Here is a 16428-nt window from a genome sequence, read left to right as displayed (position 1 = left end):
AGGCCCACCAGGCCCCTCCCACCCTGGTGTTCCCTGTGTGCCGTCTCACACTGCCCCTGAGGGGAGAAGTCATGGGTCATCCTGGTAACAGTCCCTGGGATCATCTCTGAGGGAGACACTGCCAGCTGTGACTGGTGGTGGGTGGGGTGAGAGACTGGGGGCTGGTGATCTTGGTGACCCCAGGGCTGCCTGTGAAGGAGGCTCCGCTCATCACCTCCATGATGAGCTTGGCATTGCGTACTGAACGGACCATGGTGGTGGGAAGACACAGTTTTGACTTCCTTTCTCCTTTTCTCAGTTCCCCCCATGCCGTCCTAGTAGATTTTTCCACGCTTCTCTCGTGGCCAGCCAGGTAGCAGTGCTATCTCTATGTACCTGTGTTTCCAGGCGCAAGAGGACAGATTCTGCGCTTCCATGGAACCCTCTTATCTGACTCAGCCCTAAACATGCTTTTTCTCACTTCCAGCTTTAGGACATTCTTTGGTGGATGCATCCTTATGTCCCTTTTATCCCTGGGGGAAACTGAGACACAGACCTTAATGTCATAGAGAGTCCCCAACTCTCCCATTCCTATCGGGGGAAGGGAAGATGAATTCCTGTTATCAATTCAACCCAAACATCTTCAAGATCCACAGAGAGGTCACCTTGACGGCTCTTGCTTCCTCCAGGACTGGACTTGAACCACACTCATGTCTATCTGCCTTGTGAACTTGGCTCTTACCCAAGACTGCCCCTCCCTCATCAATCACCCCCAGTTAACCTCCCTCATGTCCCCTTCCTCCCACAGCCCAGGCTAGAGGGGGTCATTCATCGTGCTCTATTCAGCTGGCCACTTCTCAGGGTCTGGGGAAACAAAGGCAGAAGGGATGTGAGCAAGGTCCGGGCCCGGGCAAGGCAGGACACACGAGGCACAGAAAGATGACAAGAGGTTCTCGGAAGGACAGGGATGGAGGAGAGAGGAGGGTCAGGTCTTGGTCCCTACTCTTTCCCATGGACGGTCTGTGGGCCTCTGCTGACATCAGCACCCTTTATTTCCTCTTTTTTTTCCCTGGGGAAGGGGCCCAGAGAAGGCTTGTCCTGCCTTGGTTGGGTGCAGTGAGCCCTCCAGGACCTAGAGTCCAGCTGGGAAGGGAAGACCCACAGCATGAAACAAGCAGAGGGAGACCCAGGCCCCACAAAGTTAATGTCGAAACAGGCAGGAATGGCATCTCCCACTTACTGTGTGCTGGGTGCCTTGTACTCACATTGACTGTGTTTTCTTATTCACTGTGTTCCTGATGCTCTGACATCTGGGGCCTCAGTGACCAGGGAGAGACTGTCCCTGCCAGGGCTGCCAGTTCTTAGAAGAGCAATGGACGTGCCCAGGAGCTCACCTGTCAAATACAAACCAACAAGTCCAGAGCCCATGCTTCCCACCACTTCCTCCATTTGGCTCTTATGCTCCGTGAGGCCCATATTCTTCTGCCTTATTCACTCCAGGGCCAGGTACCAGGTTACCAGTGAGAGCCCCTAATCCCCAGAGCCTGCAGACGTTGTTCAAACCAGCCAATCCTAAATCTCCCTGCCCACCCTTGCCTGTCTTTCTCAAAGAGCCTACAGCAAAGGCTCCTGCCCATGATTCCCCCTTCCTCTCTCTGCTTCCTGACTGATCCTGCTGCTTCCATGCATTGAGTGATGGGCATCTCATTTTTAAGGAGTTGCGAATATAAACTGCTTCCTTCATAACAGTTATTTGTGTGCTTGTCTTAGCATACCTTTTTAAAACAGATCCAGGTTTTATTTTAAAATATAAAAATATTTTATATTAGTATTTTAATAATATCAATGTAAGTCCTAAAATTATACAACTGAAGAAAAAGAAAACAGGAGAAAGTCATTGAGATCTTGGGTTAGGCAAAGATTTCTTATATTCAAGGCCCAAAGTATGACCCATAAAAGAAAATATTTAAGAACTAGAGTTTATCAAAATGAACAACTTCTCTTAACTCTCCCACCAACCCCAGGAGGTAGGCAGGGTCTATTTTGATCCTCATTTTGTGCAGGAAGAAACTTGGGCCCCAGGTGAGACTATGAGATTCAACCGAAGTCACACTGCAAGTGAATGTCGGTGGTGGCGTTGGGTCTGAACCCAGAGCCCATGCTCCCGACCACTTCCCCATGCAGTGACAAAGATCAGCAGTCCTCTGGCCACATTAACAACCAACGCTTCCCTTTTCTGTATTGTCTTCCTGCTACACACGGAGATGCTTGAGGATATAATGGGACAGTGGCTCAGGGGGCTTTGGGTCCTTGTCACCCAGCACAGGGTGTGGGGTAGTTGGTGCTGACCTAAAGTTTATGGAAAGAAGGAGAGATCTTTAAAGGACGGGTATCAGTGTGATGATCCATGTAGCTATCCAGGCCGTGTGCAGAGCCCTCTGTGTTATCCTGTCCTCACTGGGCCCCGCCCAGGGAGGTCCTGTTACTACCCCCACTTTGCAGATGAGAAAACAGAAGCTCGGAGGAGGGAAGTCCTCTGCCCCGCAGTTGGCTCCAGAGCCTGCATCTGCGGTTCCTGCCTCTGCCACATTCACGAGGTTCATCTTTGTGTGACTAGGTTTCCTCACGTCACTAGGATGCGTTTCAGCTCCTGATCCACCTGACAAATGCTGCTTGGGCTTCCAGGAGATGAGAACAGAGGGCAAAGAACTGGGGAGTACAGGCTGACCCCTGACCTTGCTGAGCTTCCGGGCTGGGAGAAGTGAAGGACAATCACAAGAGTGGGACCAGGGGATTGTTGTCTGCACTTCCCCTCAGAGCAGTGTGCTGGTGAGTGTTCGCCAGTTTTCAGAAAAGGTGTCCTGATTTGTAGGCTCTTACAGTTTCCATGTGTAAATACTCCCACAGAGTCAACTTAACTATTGTGTGGACTGTGTCCCCCCTACCCCAAATTCATATGTTGAACCCCTAACCCGTCTGTGTGTATTTGGAAAGGAGGGCCCTAAAGAAATACTGGAGGTTGAATAAGGTCATAAGGAGGGGGCCCCGGCCCAATAGGGTCAGTGTCCTCATCAGAAGTGAGCCCAGAGCAGCCCCTACACTCAGGCCATGTGAACACATGGCAAGAAGGTGGCCGCCTACACACCAAGGGGAAGAGGCCTCAGAGTGAGACCTGCCTTGTGAGCACCAGAGTCTTGGGCTTCCCACCCTCCAGAACTGTGGAAATCAATGTCTCGTTCTTAGCCACCCTGTCTGTGGCATTTTGCCCTGGCAGCCTAAGCAGGCAATACAGCCACCAACAGGAAGTCACTGAACGTGAGTCGGGAAGCAACGTGCAGTACGTGCCACGTGCAGCCTCCCACCACGCAGGTACAGTAAGTAGCGCAGCAACCTCGAAAGCATAGAAAGTAGAGGAATATGATGGAGTAAGTAGGCAGGGATGAGCGTCCCTCATTTTTAATACGATTTGTTTAATTGTAGGGCTTCCCAGGTGGCACTAGTGGTAAAGAACCCATCCGCCAGTGCGGGAGACTTAAGAGACGTGGGTTTGATCCCTGGGTCGGGAAGATCTCCTGGAGGAGGGCATGGCAACCCACTCCAGTATTCTTGCCTGGAGAATCTCATGGACAGAGGAGCCCGGTGGGCTACAGTCCATGGAGTCACAAAGAGTCGGACAGGACTGAACTGACTTAGCACATGAACACATTTAACTGTAAGTTCATATTTTTTCTTGATTAAGATTTTTAGTTATGTAAAATATACCTAGCATAAAATTTACCATTTTCACCATTTAAGTGGCATTAAGCCACGTTGTACAGGTACTAGTTAATTTTTAATAAGGCTGTGTTTAACAACTGGCTTTCAACATTCCCACAAATTTAATAATCAGCTCCAGCACATCCGTGTCAACGTGGTCTCCCCACCAATCCTCAGGTTGGTTGACAAATTTAGGATAAAAAGCCATGAAATTATCTTGTTTATGTGCATTTCAAAGAATTCAAATTTATGATGAATTATGATTGACATAAAAATCCTCTTTTTTCTTCCTCTTCCCGTTTTCTTCCTCCCTCTCTCCCAAACTCTCCTTCTTTCTTTATAATATCTTTTTAGTAAACTCTCATTCTGAACAGCTGAGTGAGAGTTGCTTACAAGGCCTGATTGGCAAATGGATCTCAGCCAAGGTCCTGGACCCCAGATATATTTCATCTCAGCCCACAAAATGTCGTGTTATTGCATGTCGCTGGCCCCTCATATTTTTCTGTTTTTGGTTTAAGACATCAGAAATTTGTTCTGTCACAATTCTGGAGGCCAGAATCCACAATCACAAGGCTAGCAGTGCCATATGCCTCCCAACAGCACATGGGAGGAAGATGCCTCCCAGCCTCTTTCAGCTGCTGGTTCTTCCAGCATCCTCAGCATTGCTCGGCTTGTAGACGCGTCGCTTCAATCTCTGTCTCCCACGCCTCTTTCTGGAAGTAGTAGTATTATTATTTGGCTGCTCTGTGTCTTTGGTGGGGTGCACAGGCGCTCCCTTGCTGCACGGGGGCTTTCTCTAGGCAGCGAGCAGGGGCTGCCCTCTAACTGCGGTGCACAGGCTTCTCAGGGCACTGGCTTCTCTGGACTGGAAGGTGCCCGGGTTTCAGGAGTTGCTGCCCTTGGGCTCTAGACGCGGGCTAAGTATTCGTGGCACTCAGGCTTGGTTCCCTCACGCCTGGTGGGCTCCTCCCGGACCAGGGACAGAGCCCGTGTCCCCTGCACTGGCAGGAGGACGCTTAACCAGTGGACCCCAGGGAAGTCCCCAGGTCTACTTGAGTGTTGCGACTGGGCTTCGCTGCGTTCCTGGTTCACAAAACTGGATCAATGGCTCCAGCGTGATCCTCTGAAGGGCAAATCGACATTGTGAGGAAAATAGTTAACACTGAACTGCAGACAACACAGGCGTGTGGAAGCTGAGGAGACCCGGGGGAGCGGGGAGGGAGTTTGCTTCTGCAGAGACGAGTGAGTGAGGGCAGCAACACCAAGGACCAAGGGGAGAAAGGCTTCTCCGAAGCCCAGGGATGGTGTCTGAACGTTGGGAGAGACCCGTGAAGTAGCGCCCGCGACACAGCTCTCGCTCCTCCCCCTCAGGATGCAGGTCCCGAGCAGACTTGCTGGACTGGCGTGGCCCACCGCCCTGTCTCTCAGCGTCCGCTGGTGGCTCAGTGGTAAGGAAGCCGCCTGCCCATGCAGGAGACGCAAGCTCGATCCCTGAGTCAGGAAGATCCCCCGGAAAAAGCAAGAGCAGCGCACTGCAGTATTCCTGCCTGGGAAATCCCACGGACAGAGGAGCCTGGCAGACTACCGTCCATGGGATCTCAGAAGAGTCAGACACAACTTCACAACTAAACAACAGCACCCTGCCCACCCCTTCTTCTCTAAGCACCCCTTTCTTCAGCTCTCTTCAGCTGCCTTCATCTGAGAGAGCCACCTGGTTCCAGCCAGGACGGCCCCCAACTTCATGACAGAGTCTGAATTCACCGTTGGCCAGCGTGTGGTAGGTAGAGAGAGAGGTGCTCCGATTTTTGTTTTATTTGTTGCTGAAAACCCCCGCTGCACGAGAGCACAATGTAGGCTGGGAGTGCAGGCAGGAAGGAAGGGGCTCTGGAGCCTCCTGAAGAAATGGCGGCTGTGTTTCTTCAGTCTCGGACCTGGAGCGCACGGTACGGCAAACGCAAACGCGCCCGACTGTGTGAGGGACAGCCCAGGATGCCGGCGGCGGAGCGCAGCGGGCGCTCTGCCCTGGGTCCTGCAACGCTCCAGTGCGGATGCTCCTGGTCACAGGCTTGCAGGGCTCTCTGCTCCCATCGGTGACTCAGGGAGCCAGGCTCCTTCCGCCTCACCTTCTCTGGTTCCTTCGCGTCCTCTCTGTTCACCTGGCAAATGGGGGACAGAGCTTGGAGGGCTGCTCGGGGGAGCCTGCACCGCTTCCTGTGGAGGTTACATACTTCCCTTCCTTCCACACTGCGTCAGCCAGGGATCAGACGCCTGACCCCACTCTGTGTGTAGAGAGGCTGGGAAATGTGTTTAGATGTGGGAACGGGATTAGGGTGAGGCAGGCGGAGCACTCACCCCAGACTGAGGGTTTCAGGGGATGCCAAAGAACTCAGTAGGCTTTGGGTGTCTTACTGATGCTTTCTTCCATTAAAGCCAGGGCTTCAAATTATAATAAATTCTGGTTTTGGTATAAATAGAAACTTGAAACTTAAAATAATGTGAGTTTTAATAGACCTTTTCAATTTTTCAATATTTTTTCAACTCTTTGGTATTCTGTTAAAAGTTATCCATTAAATATAGGTGATGGACTTCCCTGACTGCGCTGTGGTTAAGACTCCCTGCTTGCGATCCCTGGTTGGGGAACCAAGATCCCACCTGCCACGTGGTGTGTCCAAGACAATATTTTTTTAAAGCACATGAAAGCGTGTACCTCAAGGCCCACACTCCTGTGTGTCTGATAGGAAAGGGAGCTAGATCTTAAGGAACACATAAGAGTCTCTGCCAAACCCCCACACTTTATGACTATTCAAAGCAAAATTATAAAATTTGTTGGTGGGATTTTCCATGATTATAGGTTTAATACATATGATAATTACCACAAAAAGTGAATGGTAAAGAAAACTCTATGGTTGTGAGATGTCTTCGTGTCACTTAAAATTGTAAAATATTAATTTTAAGTAAACTAAAAAATTAAGTACATATTATCATCTTAGAGCCCAAAGTATTCTCATCCTTTACTTATTTCATCTTTCTCCTTTTTTATTTTTTGGCCTCGACACACCAAATGTGGGATCTTAGTTCCCTGTCCAGGGATCGAGCCTGCGCCCCATGCACTGGAAGCAGCCTTAACCGCTGGACTCTGCCACGGAAATCCCTCATGTTTCTTCTTTGATCACAAATGCCTTTAACTCAGGACACTTTCCTCTGCATACACGCTCATTGTGGGTAAGGTCTTGATGACATGTTGTCCTTCTTACTGCTTCCTGAGAGGTTTGTTATTTCCCTTTTAATTTCTTTTTAATCCCAGAGTTATTTAAGAGTGTGTCTCTTCATTTCCTGGCTTCCCTGGTGGCTCAGCAGTAGAGAATCCATCTTCCAAGGCAGGAGATTCAAGAGACATGGGTTTGATCCCTGGATCAGGAAGATCCTCTGGAAGAGGAAATGGCAACCCACTCCAGTATTCTTGCTTGGAAAATCCCATGGACAAAGGAGCCTGGCAGGCTACAGTCCATGGGGTTGCAAAAGAGTTGGACATGACTTGGTGAATAAACAATGAGAACAAAACAACTCTTCGTTTCCCAGTATATGTAGTTAAGATTTTTTGGTCCCATTAAAACAAAAAATCAGCCTCACGAATGGCGTATAGTTCTATGATTTTGGTATACTACATTATTAGGTTTTAATACTTGTGGTAAAATATACACAACATAAAATTTCACATTTTAACCCTTTTTTAGACTACAACTCAGTGGCATTCTTACACTCACAATGTTGTACAACCATCACCACTACCTCTTTACAAGTTTTCCATTACGCCATACAGAGACTTCCTTCTTTTGCATGTAGATATTCAGTTCTCCCAGCACCATTTATTAAAGAAAACGTGTGTAGTTTTTAGTAGTTGCTCTAGGATGATAATATGTGTGCTTAATTTTTCAGTTTAGTTAAAATTAAAAATATTTTAACATTTCAAGTGACATGAATACACCTCACAACCATGGAGTTTTCTTTACCATTCACTTTATGTGGTAATTATTATATGTATTATATCTATAATCACGGAAAATCCCACCAACAATGTTGTAGTTTTGCTTTCAATAGTCATATATATTTTAAAGAACTTAAGAGGAGAAAACCACCTCTTCTATTCACCTGGATAATTACCACTTTTGTCACCCAGGGATCTAGAATTGCACCAAGTTTCCCTGGAATTTCGTTTCCCTTCCCTGTGAAGAACTTCCTTTAGCATCTCTTTTAGGGCAGGTTTGCTGGCCATGAGTCCATTCAGTTTTTCTCTATTTGAGAGCACCTATTTCATCTTCATTACTGAAGGATGTTTTTCCTGGAGGTGGAATCTGGGTTGACAGCGCTTTTCATTTGCACTTTGAACATGCAGTTCTGCTGTCTTCTGTCCTCCACGGCTTCTGATGAGGAATCTGCGGTCATTTGAATCTGTCATACTGTGTGTAGTGCTTTGTGATTTTCTGGCAACTTGTAAGATTTCTCTGTCTTTAGTTTTCTCTGGTTTGATTATGATGTGTCTGAACATGGTTTTCTTTGAGTTTGTCCTCTCTGGAGTTCACCAAGCTTCTTACATCTTTAAATGGATCTCTTTCAAGCATTTGAGAAGTTTGCAGCCATTGTTTGTTCAAGTGTTTTCTTCTGCATTGATCGCTTTCTCCTCTGCTTCCAGAATTCCAGTGACACATGTGTCAGACCTTTGTATATTGTCCCTTAGGTCTATAGGCTCTGTTCATTTTTATAAATCTTATTTTTCCTGGCTGTTCAGGTTGGATAATTTCTTTTGATTTATTTTTAAGTTTACTGACTCTTTCCTCTATTATCCCCATTCTGCTACTGAACTCTTCCAGTTAGCTTTTTGTTCCAGCAAGATCCTGTTTGTCAACTTGAATGTTTTCATTTGGCTCTTACGGATTTTATTTTCTGCTGAGAATGTCTGTCTTTCTATTCATTTCAAGACTGTTCACCTTTATTTCGTAGAGCAAGGTTGTCATCGCTGTGTTAAAGTCTTTGTCTAGCAATTCCAACATCTGTGTCATCGAGGTGGGTGTGCCTTGTGGGTTGTTGAGATTTTTCTCTTTATTTCTACCTCCAGTAATTTTGCTTTATATCCTGGACATTGTAACTATTGTTCTATGAGATGCTGGGTCCTGTTACAATCTTTTGGAGAGTATTGATTTCTGTTTAAGCAATGAGTTGCCCTGAGTCTTCAGCCCAGAGTCCCAACATGCCTGCTGTGGGCTGTGGTTCCAAAGCCATTTCCATTTTCAAACACTTGGCTGTGGAGTTTGTCCTGTGTGTGCACCCACCCCCTTCCTCTCCTTCACCCACTTCCTCTCCTTCACCCCCTGCCCCTCCACTGCCCACGAGCCACCCTGGGACTGGGGTGGGGCTCTACATCACAGTTTAGTTCTCAAAGCCTTTAGTATGTTCTTTAGGATCAGTTCCATTGATGTTTATCTTGGGTGAGAACTTGGGACTCCATATGCAGCTGATGGAATCCCTCTTTCAAGCTTCTTCCTCTTAGAGATAGAAAGCCCAGATTTTAGCTTCCTCATCACTTCTTACATGCACTTTCTGTGACTGCATCTGCCTATCAGGGCAACAGTGAGAGGGAGGGGAGGGAGAAAAGCAAGGGAGTTCCTCTCAGGCTCCTTCAACCACAGGGTCTCCCTTTCTTAGTTTCTGTGGTCAGAGAGAAGAGTTGGGTTTTTTTTCTCTCTCTCTCTCCTAGTGTTTCTTTCTTTTATATATATATAAATTTATTTATTTTAAGTAGAGGCTAATTACTATACAATATTGTATTGGTTTTGCTGTACATTGACATGAATCCACCATGGGTGTACATGTGTTCCCCATCCTGAACCCCCCTCCCACCTCCCTCCCCATCCCATCCCTCTGGGTCATCCCAGTGCACCAGCCCTGAGCACCCTGTCTCATGCATCAAACCTGGACTGGCAATTCGTTTCACATATGATAATATACATATTTCAATGCCTTTCTCCCAAATCATCCCACCCTCGCCCTCCCCCACAGAGTCCAAAAGACTGTTCTATACATCTGTGTCTCTTTTGCTGTCTCGCATATAGGGTTATCATTACCATCTTTCTAAATTCCATATATATGCATTAGTATATTATATTGGTGTTTTTCTTTCTGGCTTACTTTTGTGTATAATACTCTGTATAATAGGCTCCAGTTTCATCCATCTCATTAGAACTGATTCAAATGTATTCTTTTTAATATCTGAGTAATAGTCCATCGTGTATATGTACCACAGCTTTCTTATCCATTCGTCTGCTGATGGACATCTAGGTTGCTTCCATGTCCTGGCTATTATAAACAGTGCTGTGATGAACACTGGGGTACATGTGTCTCTTTCAATTCTAGTTTCCTCAGTGTGTATGCCCAGCAGTGGTGAGATTGCTGGATCATAAGGCAGTTCTATTTCCAGTTTTTTAAGGAATCTCCACACTGTTCTCCATAGTGGCTGTACTAGTTTGCATTCCCACCAACAGTGTAAGAGGGTTCCCTTTTCTCCATACCCTTTCCAGCATTTATTGCTTATAGACTGTTGGATAGCAGCCATTCTGACTGGCATGAAATGGTACCTCACTGTGGTTTTGATTTGCATTTCTCTGATAATGAGTGATGTTGAGCATCTTTTCATGTGTTTGTTAGCCATCTGTATGTCTTCTTTGGAGAAATGTCTGTTTAGTTCTTTGGTTCATTTTTCGATTGGGTCGTTTATTTTTCTGGAATTGAGCTGCAGGAGTTGCTTGTATATTTTTGAGATTAATTATTTGTCAGTTGTTTCATTTGCTATTATTTTCTCCCATTCTGAAGGCTATCTTTTCACCTTGCTTATAGTTTCCTTTGTTGTGCAAAAGCTTTTAAGTTTAATTAGGTCCCATTTGTTTATGTTTGCTTTTATTTCCAATACTTTGGGAGGTGGGTCAGAGAAGATCCTGCTGTGGTTTATGTTGGAGAGTGTTTTGCCTATGTTTTCCTCTAGGAGTTTTATAGTTTCTGGTCTTACATTTAGATCTTTAATCCATTTTGAGTTTATTTTTGTGTATGGTGTTAGAAAGTGTTCTAGTTTCATTCTTTTAGAACTGGTTGACCAGTTTTCCCAGCACCACTTGTTAAAGAGATTGTCTTTTCTCCATTGTATATTCTTGCCTCCTTTGTCAAAGATAAGGTGTCCATAGGTGCATGGATTTATCTCTGGGCTTTTGATTTTGTTCCATTGATCTATATTTCTGTCTTTGTGCCAGTACCATACTGTCTTGATGACTGTGGCTTTGTACTAGAGCCTGAGGTCAGGCAGGTTGATTCCTCCAGCTCCATTCTTCTTTCTCAAGATTGCTTTGGCTATTTGAGGTTTTTTGTATTTTCATACAAATTATGAAATTATTTGTTCTATGAAAATTACCATTGGTAGCTTGATAGGGATTGCATTGAATCTACAGATTGCTTTGGATAGTATATTCATTTTCACTATATTGATTCTTCCAATCCATGAACATGGTATATTTCTCCATCTATTTGTGTCCTCTTTGATTTCTTTCACCAGTGTTTTATAGTTTTCTATATATAGGTCTTTTGTTTCTTTAGGTAGATATATTCCTAAGTGTTTTATTCTTTTCATTGCAATGGTGAATGGAATTGTTTCCTTAATTTCTCTTTCTGTTTTCTCATTGTTAGTGTATAGGAATGTAAGAGATTTCTGTATGTTAATTTTATATCCTGCAACTTTACTATATTCATTGATTAGCTCTAGTAATTTTCTGGTGGAGTCTTTAGGGTTTTCTATGTAGAGGATTATGTCATCTGCAAACAGTGAGAGTTTTACTTCTTCTTTTCCAGTCTGGATTCCTTTTATTTCTTTTTCTGCTCTGATTGCTGTGGCCAAAACTTCCAAAACTATATTGAATAGTAGTGGTAAGTGTGGGCACCCTTGTCTTGTTCCTGACTTTAGGGAAAATGCTTTCAATTTTTCACCATTAAGGATAGTGTTTGCTGTGGGTTTGTCATATATAGCTTATATTATGTTGAGGTATATTCCTTCTATTCCTGCTTTCTGGAGGGGTTTTTATCATAAATGGATGCTGAATTTTGACAAAGGCTTTCTCTGCATCTATTGAGATAATCATATGGTTTTTATCTTTCAATTTGTTAATGTGGTGTATTACATTGATTGATTTACGGATATTGAAAAATCCTGCATCCCTGGGATAAAGCCCACTTGGTCATGATGTATGATCTTTTTAATATGTTGTTGCATTCTGTTTGCTAGAATTTGTTAAGGATCTTTGCATCTATGTTCGTCAGTGATATTGGCCTGTAGTTTTCCTTTTTTGTGGCATCTTTGTCTGGTTTTTGTATTAGGGTGATGGTGGCCTCATAGAATGAGTTTGGAAGTTTACCTTCCTCTGCAATTTTCTGGAAGAGTTTGAGTAGGAACATGGCCCTGAGCTTCAATATACAGGCTGCCCAAAGTCACACCAAACCTACTGACATCTCAAACTCACTAGTGGACACTTCATTGCACTCCAGAGAGAAGAAATCAAGCTCCACTCACCAGAACACCGACACAAGCTTCCCTAACCAGGAAATCTTGACAAGCCACCCATCCAACCCCACCCACAGCAAGGAACCTCAACAATAAAGAGGAACCACAAACTGCAATAATAAGGAAAGGCCACCCCAAACACAGCAATGTAAACAAGAGGAAAAGGCAGAGAAATACTCAGCAGGTAAAGGAACAAGATAAATGCCCACCAAACCAAACAAAAGAGGAAGAGATAGGGAATCTACCTGATAAAGAATTCTGAATAATGACAGTGAAAATGATCCAAAATCTTGAAAACAAAATGGAGTTACAGATAAATAGCCTGGAGACAAGGATTGAGAAGATGCAAGAAATGTTTAACAAGAACCTAGAAGAAATTAAAAAGTCAATATATAATGAATAATGCATTAAATGAGATCAAAAACACTCTGGAGGGAACCAACAGTAGAATAACAGAGGCAGAAGATAGGATAAGTGAGGTGGAAGATATAATACTAGAAACAAATGAAGCAGAGAGGAAAAAAGAATTAAAAGAAATGAGGACAAACTCAGAGACCTCTGGGACGATGTTAAATGCCCCGACATTCAAATCATAGGAGCCCCAGAAGAAGACGACAAAAAGAAAGATCATGAGAAAATACTTGAGGAGATAATAGTTGAAAACTTCCTAAAATGGGAAAGGAAATAGTCACCCAAGTCCAAGAAACCCAGAGAGTCCCAAACAGAATAAACCCAAGGCAAAACACCCCAAGACACATATTAATCAAATTAACAAAGATCAAGCACAAAGAAGAAATATTAAAAGCAGCAAGGGAAAAACAGCAAATAACACACAAGGGGATTCCCATAAGGATAACAGCTGATCTTTCAATAGAAACTCTTCAGGCCAGAAGGGAATGGCAGGACATACTTAAAGTGATGAAAGTGAAAAACCTACAGCCCAGATTACTGTACCCAGCAAGGATCTCATTCAAATGCGAAGGAGAAACCAAAAGCTTTACAGACAAGCAAAAGCTGAGAGAATTTAGCACCACCAAACCAGCTCTCCAACAAATGCTAAAGGATCTTCTCTAGACAGGAAACACAGAAAGGGTGTATAAACTCAAACCCAAAACAACAAAGTAAATGGCAACGGGATCATACTTATCAATAATTACCTTAAATGTAAATGGGTTGAATGCCCCAACCAAAAGACAAAGACTGGCTGAGTGGATACAAAAACAAGACCCCTATATATGTTGTCTACAAGAGATCCACTTCAAAACAAGGGACACATACAGACTGAAAGTGAAGGGCTGGAAAAAGATATTCCACGCAAATAGAGACCAAAAGAAAGGAGGAGTAGTAATACTCATATCAGATAAAATAGACTTTAAAATAAAGGCTGTGAAAAGAGACAAAGAAGGACACTACATAATGATCAAAGGATTAATCCAAGAAGATATAACAATTATAAATATATATGCACCCAAAATAGGAACATTGCAATATGTAAGGCAAATGCTAACAAGTATGAAAGGGGAAATTAACAATAACACAATAATAGTGGGAGACTTTAATACCCCTCTCACACCTATGGATAGATCAACTAAACAGAAAATTAACAAAGAAACACAAACTTTCAATGATACAATAGACCAGTTAGACCTAATTGATATCTATAGGACATTTCACCCCAAAACAATGAATTTCACCTTTTTCTCAAGTGCACATGGAACCTTCTCCAGGATAGATCACATCCTGGGCCATAAATCTAGCCTTAGTAAATTCAAAAAAACTGAAATCATTCCAAGCATCTTTTCTGACCACCATGCAGTAAGATTAGATGTCAATTACAGGAGGAAAACTATTAAAAATTCCAACATATGGAGGCTGAACAACACACTGCTGAATAACCAAGAAATCACAGAAGAAATCCAAAAAGAAATCAAAATATGCATAGAAATGAATGACAATGAAAACACAGGAACCCAACACCTATGGGACACTGTAAAAGCAGTGCTAAGGGGAAGGCTCATAGCAATACAGGCTTACCTCAAGAAACAAGAAAAAATTCAAATAAATAACCTAATTCTACACCTAAAGCAACTAGAAAAGGAAGAAATGAAGAACTCCAGGGTTAGTAGAAGGAAAGAAATCTTAAAAATTAGGGCAAAAATAAGTGCAAAAGAAACAAGAGACCTTAGCAAAAATCAACAAAGCCAAAAGCTGGTTCTTTGAGAAGATAAATAAAATTGACAAACCATTAGCCAGACTCATCAAGAAACAAACGGAGAAGAATCAAATCAACACAATTAGAAATGAATATGGAGAGATCACAGACAACACAGAAATACAAAGGATCATAAGAGACTACTATCATCAACTATATGCCAATAAAATGGGCAACTTGGAAGAAATGGACAAATTCTTAGAAAAGTACAACTTTCCAAAACTGAACCAGGAAGTAATAGAAAATTTTAACAGACCCATCACAAGCATGAAAATTGAAACTGTAATCAGAAATCTACCAGCAAACAAAAGCCCAGGACCAGGTGGCTTCACAGCTGAATTCTACCAAAAATTTAGAGAAGAGTTAGCACCTATCCTTCTCCTAGTTTTTCTCACAGTGGTCACGGCTGCTCTGTGACTGGGTCGCCCTACTGCATGAGTATGCTTCTTTGGGTCTTACCCCAGGGCAGGGCAGTGTGCGATTACAAAAAAACCACGGTTCTCCTTCTAGTCTGTCTGTTGTAGTCCTCTGATCAGTAAAGGACGGTTTCTGTTGGAGTTTTTCTTCCTGTGTCTGCTGTGCAGTTCTGGGATTCAGGATGCTCTGAGTCTGGGATGAGAGACACGGGAAGATAAAACAAAACCAAACCAGAAACTCACCACCATACCTTTCCATGAGTTCTGATTTCTCTCTCCCAGTCTCCTGTAACTGATTTCCAGAGTCCTCCAATAATTTCATGTATTCTGTCCAAGGCTTTAGTGGTAACCTGGGGGAGAGACAGGGTCGAGTGTGTTTACTCACTTAACTAGACCTGGGACTCCTACCTTCGTATTTTCAATCACACAAATTAGATATCATGTTACCGTTTTATAAGCTCAGTATTACTTTTTATTTACCTGCATGCTAAGTAATATGCAGAGTACATCATGAGAAACGCTGGGTTGGAAGAAGCACAAGCTGGAATCAAGATTGCTGGAAGAAATATCAATAATCTCAGATATGCAGATGACACCACCATTATGGCAGAAAGTGAAGAGGAACTAAAAAGCCTCTTGATGAAAGTGAAAGAGGAGAGTGAAAAAGTTGGTTTAAAGCTCAACATTCAGAAAACTAAGATCATGGCATCTGGTCCCATCACTTCATGGCAAATAGACGGGGAAACAGTGGAAACAGCATCAGACTTTATTTTGGGGGGCTCCAAAATCACTGCAGATGGTGACTGCAGCCATGAAATCAAAAGATGCTTACTCCTTGGAAGGAAAGTTATGACCAACCTAGACAGCATATTCAAAAGCAGAGACATTCCTTTGCCAACAAAGGTCTGTCTAGTCAAGGCTATGGTTTTTCCAGTGGTCATGTATGGATGTGAGAGTTGGACTGTGAAGAAAGCTGAGAGCCAAAGAATTGATGCTTTTGAACTGTGGTGTTGGAGAAGACTCTTAAGAGTCCCTTGGACCGCAAGGAGATCCAACCAGTCCACTCTAAAGATCAGTCCTGGGTGTTCTTTGGAAGGACTGATGCTAAAGCTGAAACTCCAATACTTTGGCCACCTCATGTGAAGAGTTGACTCATTGGAAAAGACTCTGATGCTGGGAGGGATTGGGGGCAGGAGGAGAAGGGGACAACAGAGGATGAGATGGCTGGTTGGCATCACCAACTCGATGGACATGAGTTTGCGTGAACTTCGGGAGTTGGTGATGGACAGGAAGGCCTGGCGTGCTGTGATTCATGGGGTCACAAAGAGTTGGACACGACTGAGTGACTGAACTGAACTGAACTTGCTTCTTTTTTCTCACCATTCTCTTTTGTACCTCAGAGCTTACTTCTTTCTGTTGTTTCTTATTTTGTTTAGAAATATCTTTATTTTGCTAATGCTCTTAAAAATAGC

The sequence above is a fragment of the Capra hircus genome, chromosome 25, assembly GCF_001704415.2.
Source record: "Capra hircus breed San Clemente chromosome 25, ASM170441v1, whole genome shotgun sequence".
NCBI classification, from domain to species: domain Eukaryota; kingdom Metazoa; phylum Chordata; class Mammalia; order Artiodactyla; family Bovidae; genus Capra; species Capra hircus.
This window is presented reverse-complemented; position numbering follows the sequence as displayed.